Source organism: Pyxicephalus adspersus, chromosome 10 (assembly GCF_032062135.1).
Source record: "Pyxicephalus adspersus chromosome 10, UCB_Pads_2.0, whole genome shotgun sequence".
Taxonomy (NCBI): Eukaryota; Metazoa; Chordata; class Amphibia; order Anura; family Pyxicephalidae; genus Pyxicephalus; species Pyxicephalus adspersus.
The window spans coordinates 50,543,038-50,559,038 of record NC_092867.1 but is presented as its reverse complement, the minus strand read 5'-3'; the positions used below and the strand labels follow the sequence as shown (position 1 = coordinate 50,559,038).

The 16,001-nt window shown below is 44.6% G+C and overlaps 1 long non-coding RNA gene across 2 annotated transcripts; it reads right to left on the bottom strand.

Annotated features, from left to right (window-relative positions):
* Positions 1-6,731: 6,731 nt before the first annotated feature.
* LOC140339331 (uncharacterized) lies at positions 6,732-10,460 on the bottom strand. 2 transcript variants are annotated; one of them, XR_011922426.1, is made up of 3 exons: positions 10,223-10,460; positions 8,914-9,227; positions 6,732-7,377 (listed from the first exon to the last, which is right to left on the bottom strand). It is a non-coding gene; the product is annotated as an uncharacterized lncRNA (long non-coding RNA). The 2 variants fall into 2 exon arrangements; XR_011922425.1 differs by having other exon boundaries at positions 9,068-9,227; positions 10,223-10,459.
* Between the last annotated feature and the right edge of the window lie 5,541 nt (positions 10,461-16,001).

Genomic DNA, 16,001 nt, shown 5'->3' with positions numbered 1-16,001 from the left:
ATGATTCCTGAACATGGGCGCACTGCCAAAATGATTATTGACAACTGGAGCACTTTAGATGCCCCAAACATTTTTGCCCAGATATTAACAAAGGATGCTGCAGGATGTTTTGAGCTGCCTAAGTCGTCCAAACCCCATGTACAGGGACTCCACCACCACTTTTGTTACAGATCTCTGACCAGGCTGATGAAAACCCAATAAACACATTAGAAGTAGGACAATTCCTGATAGACTTCTTAGTAGACACAGGAGCAACTTGTTCTGTCCTCCGATCCTAGTCAGGTCCAACTACATCTGGTGGGCCCTCTGTGGGAATAAACGTCATCACCCCAACAAGACGCACACCTCATATTCCCATATGTACAGGACATGGAGAATACATTACACATCACTCATTCAAAGTATTACCTAGTTGTCCAGTTAACCTGTTAGGAAGAGACCTGATGGGATCTCTGGGAATGTCACTGGTTGTTGACCCAAAGGGAGGGATTAATGTCAATACAACCTTGCAACTGCCCTTTTTGGATTTTCCAGTTCCTGACAGCACATGGTCCACCGGACCATATGACATGGGATTCCTGGACTGCACCCCATATACAGCACTCACATACACCAATATACCAAAAGCAGTATCTTTTAACTAAAGTTAAGAAAGATTCCTTACAATACTCCAGTAAATCCTGTCAAAAGGCCTGATGGCTCATACTGCTTTACACAGGATCTCAGAGCCGAGCCATCAATGAGCTGATCACACCCTTAACACCGGTCATGTCAGATCTTAGTACCATTCTTACAGCAGTACCGCCCAAGACCCAATTTTACAGTGTTATTGATTTGGCCAATGCATTTTTCTCAATACCATTGTCACCTGAGACTTAGCCCCTTATTGCTTTTATTTTCAAGGGACAACAATGTACCTGGTGCCGCTTGCCCCAGGGTTTTGTTGACTCCCCGGCAGTTTTCTCAATTGCCCTCCAGCAGGTTCTTGTCAACTGGCAGCCGCAGCATGGTTCCACTTTATTGGTATGTACAGTAGCCCCTCTCAGGACGCATGTCAGAGGGACACGGTGTCATTGTTGTGTTTTTTGGAAAAGGGGGACAAAGGGTGTCGCAGAAAAGGTTCAGTTCTGTCTGCAACAGGTCACATTCCTGGGAATGCTTTTAACCCCAGGATCCCAAATGCTAGCCCCCAGCCGTGTACATGCCATTTCCAGTCTGCCTTGCCCACAGACAAAGAAACAGCTGCTCAGCTTTCTTGGCATGATCAATTTCTGCAGACACTGGATTCTTGACTGCTCGTATTGGGACTCACAGCTCCGTCTTTGTACCACCCCAGTGCCCCTAATAACAATCAATGGTCTGATGAAATGACTAAAGCATATGTGGTGTTGAAAGAATCCGAGACCTTTGCCCCTGCATTAGGAATGCTGAATTTTAATGTACCATTTGTATTGTATGCAAGAGAGTTTTGTAAAACCATGGCTGCTGTGCTTGCTCAGATGCATGGAGGTAAATTGAGGCCTGTGGCGTATGTCTCTAAGACACTGCCTGTTACTGTGCAAGGCATGGCAGCCTGTCTGCGTGTGCTGGCAGCGTGTGCAATGGCTGTAGAAAGTGTCTCACTTCTAACTTTGGGTCATGAGACAATACTTTACACATCCCATGCTGTACTACACTTCCTTAAGAATTGAACCACTCAACACATAACAGCACAAAGGTTGTCCGGTTATGAAGTTATCCCAACATCCACTGCAGGAATAAGTGTAAGATATGCTCCTGCTACCAGCGGTCCTGTTGCTGTGCTCAATGCCCTCTTAGGTCTTAAAGGGCCAGAGGATGAAGTGCCAGAGTCACACTCATGTATCACTGAAATTCACCCCCCCAATCAAATAGCCATTGTCAAATGTCAAGCACACACACACACACACACACACACTTCTTCCAGTTCCTTAATACCAGGGGCAACAGACTAGCATATTTTCGTGCCAAAGTCTCTGCTCAGCCTACCACACCCACCACTAGCCCCCCGATACACTTCTGCTCGCCATCCCAGCTTCCACTGAAATCAACACACATCTAACACAAATACAGTCCTTCGCCACCCCACAGGACATTGAATTCTGGGAAAAGGAAGGATTGACCCTAGATTCCTGTGGAATCTGGTCAAAATGAAGGATTGTAGGGCTGCTCCAGATAGCAGTACACCTCATTTGTTTTCAAATCCATGGTATGGGACATAAAAGCATTAAAACCACAACACCAAAAATACACAAGCGATTTTGTGCCCAGAATTTAAAGAAACAGACGCAAGTCATACTTTTTCGCTGTTTAACATGTGCCAGAAATAATGTGCAAGGAGAGAGAACAGGACAACATGAACATTTGTTACCTCCACAGGGTCCATTTCAAGAGTTACAAATTGATTTTACACACATGCCAAAGGCTTCCAATGGATGTCAGATAATGTTAGTGATTACAGATATATTCAGCATGTGGGTAGAAGCTTTTGTAGTCAGAAAAGAAAATGCAAGGACAGTAGCTAAGATACTATGCAAGGAAATCACCCCCAGATTTGGATGCCCAGTAAGAATAAGCTCAGACAATGGCACTCCATTCACTTCTAAAGTCACACAGAAGATTTAAAAAATGATGAACATGGAGTTCGACATCCCATATCACCCCCAGAGTGTTGGAGTAGTAGAAAGGATGAATAGGACACTGAAAGACAAACTAAGGAAGGCAACTGGAGGGACATTCCTTAAGTGGGACCAATACCTACCAGTTGTACTAGCAGACATAAGAATGACACCCAACCCGGTTAATAAGCTGTCACCTTTTGAAATTTTAATGGGAAGACCCTTTTCCACCCCCTGGGCTAAAGACCCTTTAATTTTAATACTCAGGAATCTCCAACAAATCCAAGACCAATATGTAGCTGAACTTATTGAAAATTGAACAGCAACTACGGAGATATCTCTCTTTCTTTTCCTCTCCCTACAGATCAACCGACACACCCATTCAACCCCGGAGACGTAATGTTAGTTAAAGCTCTGCACAAGCACAAATCCTTGGATCCGCCCTTTGAACCTCCGGTCCCCGTGCAAGCCATCACTCGAACAGCCGTGCTGACCAGTGAAGGACCCACCTGGATACATGCCACTGATCAAGCGCCAGGATGATGCTTCTTGATCCACGAGTACCAGCCCGGTTGTTTGTCTACTGTTTTGGAGCCCTGATTATCATTTTCTGTCTTGTGTGGGTCACAACAATTTGCCACTATCACCCTCAAGACTTGCCCTTCGTTTGTCTCAAACCAAGCTATAACCTAAAGAATGACTCTACCCTGTCTATGCACCGGCGATTACCTAAGTATAGTGACTGGACTGATTTCCAGGGTAACATATGGGAACGTCTTGCCCAAAAAAATATATATTAGTTCTAGTTTTTGCTTATCTGATATGCATAGTACTCAGGATATGTTAACTTCTTGTTTGATTGCTGTCTCCACTCCAGTCAGCATACTCCTTAGAGTTTTTAGCAATATCTATAATGACACTGATGTTATTGAAAGTAATATACGTTTATCCCATGACCCGTATAACTTTTGTAATAACTGTAAAACCTACGATTCCACAGAAAAATACATGATATGTACACATAATATAAATATTACCCAGGGAGATGTAGGTTACCGTATGACTTGTAACCCCTCTGAAATACCCCACTGTAGGATGACAGTACTACAAAAAAAATCACAGAGTTTCAAAATACTACATCTCATTCTTTTCGCTTATGTAGTCGAACTGAAAAGGATTGCACAGGTGTCCATAACCCTATGCCCTGTAATTCCACTCAGTTGTCCCCTAGCCATTATCAACATGTGAAATTACCCACAGGCTGGTTTTGGTCCTGTGGAAACACGACCTATATTTATATACCTGCTAACATCTCCGGAGGGCTCTGTACTTTCTCAAGAATAGCCCTAGCCATGGGTCAGAAGAAACAACTATTACCCATGTGCATAAAGCGTTCGTCCCTAGTCCTAAGTGACACATGTTCAGCTGATCTACATTTACTATACAAAACAGAAATTGTGGCCTTAGCTGCTTCAATTGTGGTGTCCCAGGACTCCCAGTGTGAGGTCAGTGTAGTAGTATACACTGACCTCACACACCTGGCTTGTATAGTAGCAAAGGGACGTAATAACACTTCTTTTGCCCTATCCAGATTATTGACCAATTATACTAACGCTAAGAAAGGCATCTTACAAAGTCGGGCAGCCATTGATCATTTGTTACTTAAACATAATACTGGTTGTGAACATTTTGCAGGAATGTGTTGTTTTAACATGACGGATCATTCAGAACCTGTCCACAATGCGATGAACATTCTTAAGGATCTTGCCCAAGATATCAAACAAAATAGTGATCTAGGATTGTTTAATTGGTTAATTGGTTATTATGGATTAAGCAATTTATAGCTTTTATCTTTTTTTATCATTGATATATGTATCTTTGCATGCTGCTGTGTACAATGTACTCCTATAGTATTGTCAATATGCAAATCAAGAATAATTTAGCTTCATTTAGTTATGTGTGATAGGGAACCTGAGGCTGTTTATTTGCATGTAAAGGAACAAGGGTATGAAGTCAAATAGTTATCCTTTGTTTAAGGATAAATTTTTGCTGAGTTTTGAATTTAAGTTGTTTTTGTGTTTTTTGCTATATTATGCAGATAATTGAGTTGTGTCGAAACTAGTTATATCCTCCTTATCAGTAGATCAATATTTGCTCCATCCTTACCAAGCTTCTTACCTTGAAACATCTTGCTCAGCGAAGTTGTTAATTAAGTTTCTTGTTACTGACTGACTACTAAGTGTCTTCCACCTTGTTGTTTGACTATATAAACTGCGATGTGATAATAAAGTTGCGGGTGTGTTATTCACTGCTCCCAACGCGTTGAAAACAGAGGTCATGATAAAGGGATAAAACTGATATGGGATCAGCAAGAAATCGCTTAACAGTGGCAGGGGTCAATAAGAAATTAGCGGGTATGGCATTTTGGTTTAAATTGCAAGGGGAGAGGTTTTTAGTAGGACAGGCTCTTAGTTGTAGTTAGGAAGGAGTTGATGTAGGTTGGTAAAAATGTTTGTTTTATTACTGGAGGGCACAACTGCTTAGTTTGGATACTGGGTCACTCTTATGTGTGGTGGGGGGCCAGAAGAGTGGAGGTACGGCCGGAGGGTCGACTGCTAGGATCGCTCAGGGAGGAAGCTACAGTGCACTGGCTGGGTGTTCGTGGCATGCTATGGAGCAGGGTGGAGCTGGAGCTTCGAAGATTTGTGGAATTGGACCGGCGTCCGGATGTGGTGGTGATACATGCGGGAGGCAACGATTTAGGGCAGTGATCCATGAGGGAACTGATCATGGATATTAAAATTGATTATTTGAGGATCAGGTTAGAGTTCCCGGGAGTGATCATAGTTTGGTCAGATATAGTGGCCAGAACGAGTTGGAGGGGAGCAAGGTCGGTAGTGAAGCTCAATAAGGCGCGGATCAAAGTAAATAAGGGGGTGGCCAGGTTTGTAGCTCGGAATGGGGGGATAGTGGTCAAGCACAGAGAATTGGAGGAGGAAACGTGGAGGTTACTGCGGAGTGACGGGGGGCACCTGCATGCCATGGTGTGGAAGAGCGCTCAGGCATGAGGTATCCCGCCTGAGCGCAGTGGCAGTTGGGGTTAAGGAGGGTAAGAGTCCTGTTGGTCATTTTGGTAGGGCAACCCAGTGGTAGGGCGCCCATTAATGGTGTTATGGTGGGGCCCCTGAGGCAGTGCTGGGCGGCTAGGGGCCAGTGTGGTAAAAAATGGTGAATTATACTCGGTGGAGCGGACTTTACCCTTCCTAGACCTGCGACCCGGATAGTTAAAAAGTGGAGTTGGATATAGTGCAATAGGGCACAGTGGTTTTTGATAATGGGTTGTTGGTTTACAGACTTAGTTATAATTGGTTAAAGAAAAATGTTGGCAATTTGGAAATAGTATTGTTATTAATATGCTAATATTATGTTAATGTGATGATATTGGAATGTTACATTATGGTAATATATGTTATTTCATATGTTATTTATTGGTTATTGTTTAATAAAAAGAAGTTTAAAAATTTGGTTAAATAAACGGCTGCTTGCCAGCCAGTTTAACCCAAACCAGCTGTCAGTGCTTTTTGGAGAAAAGAGGGAGGGATGGCTGGTAAGCAAGAGGGGGCGGGAGAAATGAGAAGGCGAGGATAGTGAAAGCAAGGTGTGGAAAAGGTTTGAAAACAAAAATGTGGTGGGAAGGATTTGTAAGTGAAAAATAGTGCAAATTGGGGGAGGAGAAAGAAAATTGGTTGAAAGGGGTTTAGGGTGAGAGGGGGGGGGAAGATCCGAGCTACCCGAGTTATGTCATTGGTTCCAACATGGACCAAGACAGCTGGGTCCTGTCCAGCCCCTCCCAGTAGTTTGTCCACTCGGTCCACCACATGCCCAACCCTGGCATACCTGGGACATTGCAAAGGAAATCGAGCCAGAGGTTTATCAACATCCTGCGTCTAGCTCGGAAAGCACAGCAGAGGGACGTTGAGTCAGGGATGAACTTATTGCCTTAATGTCTTTGCGCCTGAGTATTTACATTTGTTTACAATGTATGCATTACATATTTCAGCACATCATGTTTAGGAAACAAACAAACCTGGGAGGTTTAGGTCATAGCAAACATACTTTAATTCTTAGTGAAATTAAACAGAAGACATATTTGTGTAAGAGCTGTGACTTTACAAAAACAGATTGGCAAACTGGAGCAGAGTGGAATTTAGCACAAATTTGGCCAAGCATTGCTTATGCAGCCAGAAAAGCATGAAAAATACAATCCACCAACATCTAGTTGCCAACAAAACATTTACCATGCTGTTTAACACATCCTAAAAATGTAATCGATTCTTTAACATGATGATAACATCTCTGTGCTGTGCTGTCAAGCCTCCGGAATGTCACATCACAGACTATTGTACATTCATGGATCATATTTGTTCTGGTTAAAGGAGAAATCCACCTTTATGTGGACCCGATGTGAAGAAGTAAATATATAGTGGCATGGCATTTAAACCTTCAGAAACACCCCGAAACTGGATACTGGCTCAGGCCCCAAATTAAGGCTGCCATGGTTTGAAAGGTTTCCCTTGCTAAAATATTTAGACTGGCCAGGAGCCTCAGCATTCTAGGCACAGCCTGGCTTTTTAAGCTGTACAGGTCCTGGGTGACATGACTGGACAGGCAGAATACCCTGGTAAATCATCCAGGTTGCTACGCTCTTGAAAAAAGTGGAAGGCTGCTCCTCATATTGTGGCTGTAGAAAAAACAAAAAAGATGAGGTTGTTTCCACAAAGAAATAAAATATGTTTTGCACTAAGTAAATTTGTCCCTGGAAGTTTTCAATAGTAATACGAGTTGAAACATGTAAACACCTAAATAATGCATGGAATGTGGAATTTAAGAGTGCTTGACCCTGCTTGTGAGCTTGTCAATGAATGTGGTTTGATGTTTGTTGTCGTGCTTGGGAACCTAGACCTCTTTTCATCAACATCATATGTGTTAGAATGAGTATGCAACCAAGTTGGACAGCTAATTGACAACCTGTTTGGACAGCAAGTGTAAGTGAGCTTCTATACAATAGTGCTAAGATCAGGCAGCACAGCATAATGACAACAAACCAGTAACACTATTCCAAATAAACAGAGGAGTTGTGTAGATCAGTGGCAGCAAATCAACATGAGTGAAGTATATTTAAGGCAAAACAAAGCTTATTTTGCAAATGTCAGATGAAGAAAATAAAAGCTAATGAAATCCAAACCATGACAAACTATTTATAAAAGGAATATGTACATAATAAATTCAAATGGCAATATATGACAATGTGACTTTGAGAATGGACCAAAGGCAACAAGGCAAGACAAATGCAACTGCAAGTAGCAGTTTATAGTGGAAACATGCATATATTTGTTCTAGTTATTTGTAGATACAATGTCAATAATAATGGAATTAGAAACAAGGCACAAAAACCTTGCAGCAACAGATGAAGCTAACAATTCTAAAAATAACAAAAAGTCACATCAACTCATACTAGAGGGGCAAACATCAAAGATGACCCTGACATAAACCAGTCCAGTTCAAATATCCCAAAAGAAAATGCATATGTGTTTTTATGCATTTCAATATATTTGGACATACACACATCAAACAAGTGACATCACTAAATATTCCTTGATACATATATTCTAACATCTTTATCAACAATTCATGATTCAAATATTTGATTTATGTGGTGCCAATATGGTGATTTATGGTGCCAATAATAGTATTGTGTGATGACATATTCTAAAGTGTTAATTAATACATATACAGCTTGATAGAAATTGGTTTGCAGTGTTCCAACCCTTAAAAAAGGATCAACACAACAACTGCAAATAATCTAAGTGTAAATGAAGCCATTTTATGAATGATTATATTGTAATATTCAAATGTAGCACTTAACCAAAAAAAAAAAAAGATCAAGGAGCAGATTCTATTTGACCTGTAAGTGGCCTGTAGATGCACACAGAACAGGGACCAGGTGTGTGCTAATTTATTGCTATACATCAGCATTGACAGATCCTCCTAAATTGAGCAGATGAAAACAAAGTGTTTTAATTAGCGCAAGCAGAATGGTAGTCAACTATGTGTGGGCTAATTAATTGCTTCATTGGCGTATTCTCGACTGCATTGCTCATTTATCACAACAGGAATCTGGCTGAGAAATGCAGTCGAGTGCAGTAGTGCTCGGCTCTGACTCACAAAATATGATCGCATGTTGGCGCGTATTTGCGCACATCGAGCTTACACTCACTTGCTTGAAAAATCAGGCCCAAAGAGTCTGTCCTTTATGTCTTGTACCTTGGCTGGGCTCTAAAGTCAGAGACAGATTTGGGGCCTGTTGTCCCTTTTTATTATAGCCAGGACCCCTTATCACATTCAGCCACACCCATGCGTCCACCTCTTACTCAGGTGTCCTCCCACTTCCGGAAATTCACCGCTCACATGCGCCTGTCGGTATTCTCCAGCAGATGTCACTGTTGCACTGGGGGGAAAGTCCCCTGATTCAGCTGACCAGCTAGTTAGGTCTCCTTTGGTTTTCATCAGATAACAGCGATGTTTACACACCTGGCAAGATATTTGGAGAAGTCCTTGAAATAGATTTCTCAATGTATAACCCCCATATTCAACAACTGCTATGGTGTGTCATTCTTGCTTAAGGAGATGTTATCATCCCTTCTGGTTGCTTGGCTCTAACCTCCAGCTGGAATCATCCTGCTAGTTTTGTCCTCAGAGGCATTTCAAACTAGGGATGAGCGAGCGAGAATGGCCTTGTGATCGCCATGAGGTCGTGTTCTCGCCGAATGAACAAAATAGCTACTATTAACCTAACTAATTCCGTACAAATTTCCATGCAAAAAGTGGTACAATTTTTTACATGGAAATGTATTTTTCATTGTAGGCTATAATTCTTAGGCATAACTCACCAATATTTAATAATAAACTTTAAATAAAACACAAAAATCTGTTAAAAAATATATATTTAAACATGTAATGTAAGTGTACAACAGCATGTAATATATAATTATATATATTATATGAATATTTCTTTGTATTAAACTCAATACAGCTATTTTGTATTGAATCCAATACAAAATTATTTGAATTTCCCGTCGATCCGCCCGCCGGCACCGACATCACCCGGAATCCCAGGAGATAATCACTGCATTTGTTGAGGAGACAGGACATGTCCCCATAACCTGCAGGGACCAGCAGGACAAAAGGGGGTGACAACGGAGCATGGTAAGTGGGTTTTTTTTTTTTAGTTTAAAGCTACCCCGAGTGTGACTCAGGATTACCGCTATTTGCAGGTAAAATCCACCCCGAGTCACACTCGGGAATACCGCTAGGGGGGTTTAACAAATACAAATATTCCAGTGTTTGATACCTCTTGCTATTTACCAAAGAAGCATATTTGGTACAAAAAAAATTCTGATATACAGATATTTCAGTGTTTGATACCTTTTGCTATTTACCAAAGAAGCCCATTTGGTACAGAAAAGTTTCTGTCCTACTATAAAAAAAAAAAAAAAAGAAAAAAAAGATATTTAAGTGTTTGATACCTCTTGCCCCCCATGCCTGCCAGGGCAAGTGACTGCCAAGAAGCAGGGACTGAAGTATAGTACAAAAGGGAAATCCAGAAGGGTAGTCAGACAAGCCAAAAGGTCAGGACCGGCAGTGAACAAGGGTGGTCAGGAAACAGGCAAGAGGTCAGGACGGGCAGCAAGCAGGAGTCAGGAACAAGCCGGGGTCGGTACATGGAGAATCAGGAACAATAGAGATAAACAACAGTTACCTGGAAGCAGAGCCAAAGGAACTGCTTGTTCAGGCAACTTCCTGTTGCCTGGTCACTTCCTTAAGAAGGGGAGATGGGTGTGGATCAAGTGAGCCGCAGTCATCAATCTCATCAGCAGAGGGAGTGCTGGTCTTGCTCAGATGGTCTCAGGTGTTATTTAGATGTTGGCCAGCAGAGGGAGTGCGTCTGCAGAATACTCTGGTTCTCTGAGGCAAGGGAGCAGCTGACAGAGAATTACCTGACTTGGAGCAGGAAGTAAACAGAGTGTTGGATCCAGGGGCAGAGATGGTGCTGGCAGCAGGAAGGAGGCACAGGTGACCTGGATTTGCTGGAATCTGTGACACCTACTATAAAAAAATACAGATATTTCAGTGTTTGATACCTCTTGCTATTTTCCAAAGAAACCCGTTTGGCACAGCAAAATTTCTGGCCAATTAAAAAAAAATACAGATTTTTCAGTGTTTGATACCTCTTGCTATTTACCATAGAAGACCCTTTCGTACAGGTGCATTTTTGCCCGAATAAGTAAAAGATGAGCGATAGACGCAGGGGAAGGCGACCTGGCGCAACCTGCAAGGAGCATACTTACCGGGGGTCCGCAACTGTAGGACAGCAGCAGCGGCCAACTGTTGGAGGCAACAGCACAAGTTGTCAAACACGTCTGAGATGTGTGCGAAGCACCAGTACACTGGTAGATGTATTGAGAGGGCGGAATACAATCATACAGCCACGTCATGTGGAGAGTATTGTGGATTGGGTCTCAGGGGCCTCAAGTGCAGCAGGCTCTTCCTCTGCAGCAGCAGCAGCAGCAACCAGCACAGCTTTGACAGGAGCAAAGACAGGAGTTAGCGTGGCTAATGTGCCTGTACCTCCCGATGACTTTCCCTTGTTGTTTGATGAACAGCCTGAGGATCTGTCAGTGTGAATTTCAGAGCAGGAGGCAGACTTTGAGACCCTTGGAGAATGTGGTCAGCACTTTCTGGGTGAGGGTTCTGGATTAGAGGCTGCATTTGCAGAGGTTGGCTTACATGAAAATGAGGATGATGATGATCATGATGTCACCTGGGAACCACTGGTGCGTGTAAGGGCTAGCAGCAGTTCCAAAACAGACATAGAGGAAAGGCAGCAGCAGTAGCAGCAACAGACTGGGGATGGAAGGGACCGCAAATCTCCATCATGTGAGTCCCAAAGAAGAGACAGACAAGCGGGCACAAGCAGAGGAACAGTCAGAGACGATGTGACCGTGGGGGAGATGGAGCTGGAGCAAACACAGGGCACCCAGCAGAGGCAGGCAAAGAAAAAGAGCGGCTGAGTTGTTGCACGCACCTCTCGAGTGTGGTCCTTTTCACGCTGAAAGACGATGACAGGTGCATAGCAATCTGTATCCTGTGCAACAGGCAGATCCGCAGAGGACAAGCCAGATCACATTTGGGTACAACAGCCCTGCTTTCCCACATGCGCAAGAACCACAAACTGGGAGCAGTACTTGCATTTCATTGGAGGTGCAACCATATCATTGTCTCTTCTTCCACCTCCATTGAATCCTTCTCCACATCCAGCTGTTATTGTTAATACATCTCTGGAGGTTGGTGCCAGCCAGACTTCCAGCTGCGAGGAAGTATCAGCTTCTGCCCACAGGTTTGTGGTATCAGATGATGTTTGTCACTGCAAGATGGGTACTCCAGTGACCCCTTCAGCTCCCCTAGCTCCCAGTCCCTTCAGCCCACTCTACCAGTGTTCTGCGCAAGGCATCAGGCTATAGGCTCAACAAAATTGAATTGAATTCAATTCAAGTCTAGCCAAACTATTGGCCTTGCAATTACTGCCGTACAGCATTGTGGACTCTGCTCCTTCCGTGACCTGATGGCCTGTGCCGAACGGCAGTGGAATTTACCAAGCAGGCATTACTTCTCCCTCACAGCTGTACCCAGTTTACATCCAATGTAATGGAAAACCTCTCCTAGGCATTGGCATTCTCGGTGTCCAGCCAAATCCATGTCACTATGGACAGCTGGACAACCAGGCATGGAGGGGGACTCTACCTGTCCTTCAATGCTCACTGGGTGGCCTTGCATAGCTCAGTGGGCGGTAGTCTGCAAGAGGCATTACAGAACCTTGTACCCCCCATCCAGCGAGGGGTGTGGTGGGAAAGCATGGGCCACCCCAGTGCCCTCCCTCCTCCCCCACCTCCTGCATTCCTTCTACCATCAACCCCTCTCTTTTCGACATTTCTCCTGAAAGGCCAGCAGCGGAGGACACTGTGGTTAAGCAAGCATGCGACTACGGCTCCCTCAAGCACATGCGTTGCCAGGCAGTGCTGAAACTGGTGTCCTTTGGGTAGAAAAGTCACACCGCCAGAGAACTCTTGTCCATTTTGCACAGAGAGTTTCAGGCTTGGCTGACGCCCTCCTGGCTCACAACAGGCAACGTGGTGTGTGACAACAGAGCCAACCTTGTGACCGAACTGCTCATGGGCCACATAACACATGTGCCCTGCTTTGCGCAGGTACTAAACCTGGTGGTGCACAAGTTCCTCCACACATACCCAGGACTGCAGGACTTACTGAGACAGGCTTGCTCCATCTGCAGATATATTCGCCGATCCCCTACTGCTGCCACGGCACTTAGCAAGACCCAGCGCCATAGACTCATTTGTGATACTGTGACTAGAATAAATTTCACCCTGCACATGCTCCAGCGTCGCCGTGAGCAAAAGCTAGCCATTCGCCATTTCTTGGTCAGCGTGGTGCATGGATGCAGCGGGGCCCTTGGTACAGCCACACAACTGAGCTATTTTACCAGTGACCAGTGGCTGCAGATGGAGACGCTGTGCAAGGTACTGGCCCCCTTTGAGCAGGCCACAAACGTTGTGAGTTGGGAGCAGTCAGGCTGGAACAACGTCATACCCATTACACTCATTACAATACACTCCATAGCGCACAGCCAGCATCAGGAAGAGCAAGAAGGGACACTGGCCAGCATCAGGAGTTTCAAGAGGAGGAGGAGGAGGAGGAAGATGATTATGATGATGATAATGAGGGGGGGGACCAAGTTGGGGCTGCTGGACAGGACCCGTCTAACCCGCATTTGTGCTGTCATGCCTCAGGCATTGTGAGGGCGATGGAACAACAGGAACTGCTGCAGCTTGAAGAGGAGAGGGTGGGTGATGAGAAGGAAGATGTTTTGGCGTCTACTAAAAACATGCTGTTTTTAAAAAAGCATGCAAAAACATGCTGTTAGGTTAATTAGCTTCCCCCTAAAAATTGACCTTAGACTACATTAATGACATATGAATATGGTAGGGATATTAGATTTGGACAGCACTGCGTAATATGATGGCGCTATATAAATTCACAGTTTCTACCCTAAATGGCGCAAGAGAAAGTAAACATGGCCCACCTGAGCTGACTACTATGCGACCAGCTGTGTGAAGAGTTCTGAGCACCACATTCCAAACAGGGAGGACACTGCCTCCACTGTATCCTCCTGTAGTGGCAGCAGGCTACACACATCCAAAAGTCTAGGCCAAGGCAGGGGGTATTTTCTGTATACCTAATAAATCCCGATGCAGTCACCCCAAACAAGTGAAGTGCGGGGGCATAACTATCGAGAACGGATGAAGCCCATGGTGCACGATTACATTGGCTCTTTTCTGGCTTGTGGTGGTGGTGTTGATGACAACAGTTATGAGGAGGATGCCTGTCCTGACAGTAGTGACGCCATTCATTTTTGAGTCGACAGGCTTGAAATCTGCCCGCAGTTGGCACAGTTTGCCATCAAGCTTCTTCGTGCCCGGCATCCAGTGCTCTGTCCAAAAGAACCTTCAGTGCCACTGACGGAGTAGTCATGGACAACCGATCACGACTGTCACCAGAAAATGTCAATCGCCTCACCTTTTTGAAAATGGACGAAAGGTTTCCAACAACTATCATACACCCACTGCGGATGTCACTGATTGATTGACACAAGGACTCACTGGCCAACCAAGATGCCTCTGTGAACCAACACTGCTCCTGTGCTTAGTCTGTGGCTGCCTATCACCAACACCCTGTCAGCTGAGCCTGCCTCTGTTGAATTTTACCACTAGTTATCACATTGTCCAAGGCTGGCATTCATCGCCAATGTCAGGCTTGCCATTGTGCCAGCTAGCAATATACTTTACATTTCTGCTGCTTCTGGGAGGCCAACAAACTGCAGATGAAAACCCCCAGTACTGCCACACTGATAAGTACCATTGCCTTTGATTAGTTTTTTAGCTAAGTAATGAGGGATTCAGGGTTGGCATTCATGTCATCCACTTCATGATGCGAACTAGCAATATCGTCTACCTTCACACCGCTTCTGGCACCACAGACCACAGCAACAGTGCTGGCGCATAAAATATCTTAGTCTGGCCCTTCTACTTTTAATCACAAATTTCAGATATTTGTATTACACACTTCTGGGTGGCATTGACGATGGATGCCAGATGCCAGTTACCAATGCTGTCCCCGCTCCATCTCAGGGCCCACCATCTCTTCCTCCTGCTATTGCTGCTGCCAACTGTCAGTATTCCATTCAGTAAAATTGTTCACTTCTGGGTGGCACTGACGATGCATTACACCCAGCTCTAGATGACAGTTACCAATGCAGTCCCCGCTCTGTCTCAGGGCCCACCACCTCCTCCTCCTGCTGTTGCTGCTGCCGTTTGTCAGTACTCTATTCAGTAAAATTGTACACTTCTGGTTGGCATTGATGATGCACTAACACCCAGCTCTAGATACCGGTTACCAATGCGGTCCCCGCTCCGTCTCAGGGCCCACCGCCTCCTCCTGCTGCTGCCACCTGCCAGTACTCCATTCAGTAAAATTGTACACTTCTGGGTGGCATTGACGATGGAATACACCCAGCTCTAGATGCCAGTTACCAATACGGTCCCCGCTCCGTTTCAGGGCCCACCGCCTCCTCCTCCTGCTGTTGCTGCTGCCGGCTGTCAGTACTCCAATCAGTAAAATTGTACACTTCTGGGTGGCATTGATGATGCACTACACCCAGCTCTAGATGCCCGTTACCCATGCAGTGCCCATTCTGTCTCAGGGCTCACCGCCTTCTCCTGCTGCTGCTGCCACCTGTCAGTACTCTATTCAGTAAAATTGTACACTTCTGGGTGGCATTGATGATGCACTACACCCAACTCTAGATGCTAGTTACCAATGTGGTCCATTCTCCATTCAACTTTATGGGTGGCATTCCTAACACATGTCATCCAGGTCATGATCCCAGCTAGCAATGCAGTCTCCTGCTGTTTTGAAGGCAGAGTGGGTTGAGTTTACACTGCTAGTGGGTTGAGTTCACACATAGCACCACCCTTTATCAATGTCCTAATGTTTATGCTTCCTTCTGTACGCTGTCCATCATACAAAAATCATATTTACCTACTGTCACTTTACCTGCTATTTTCTGGAAAACAACAAGGTCTTTTGCATCTTTTTTTTCCTTTGTTGCTACTGTTCTCCTACACATACCTAGCAAACTTCGTGGTTCTAACATGTATAGGGGCTTTGCTA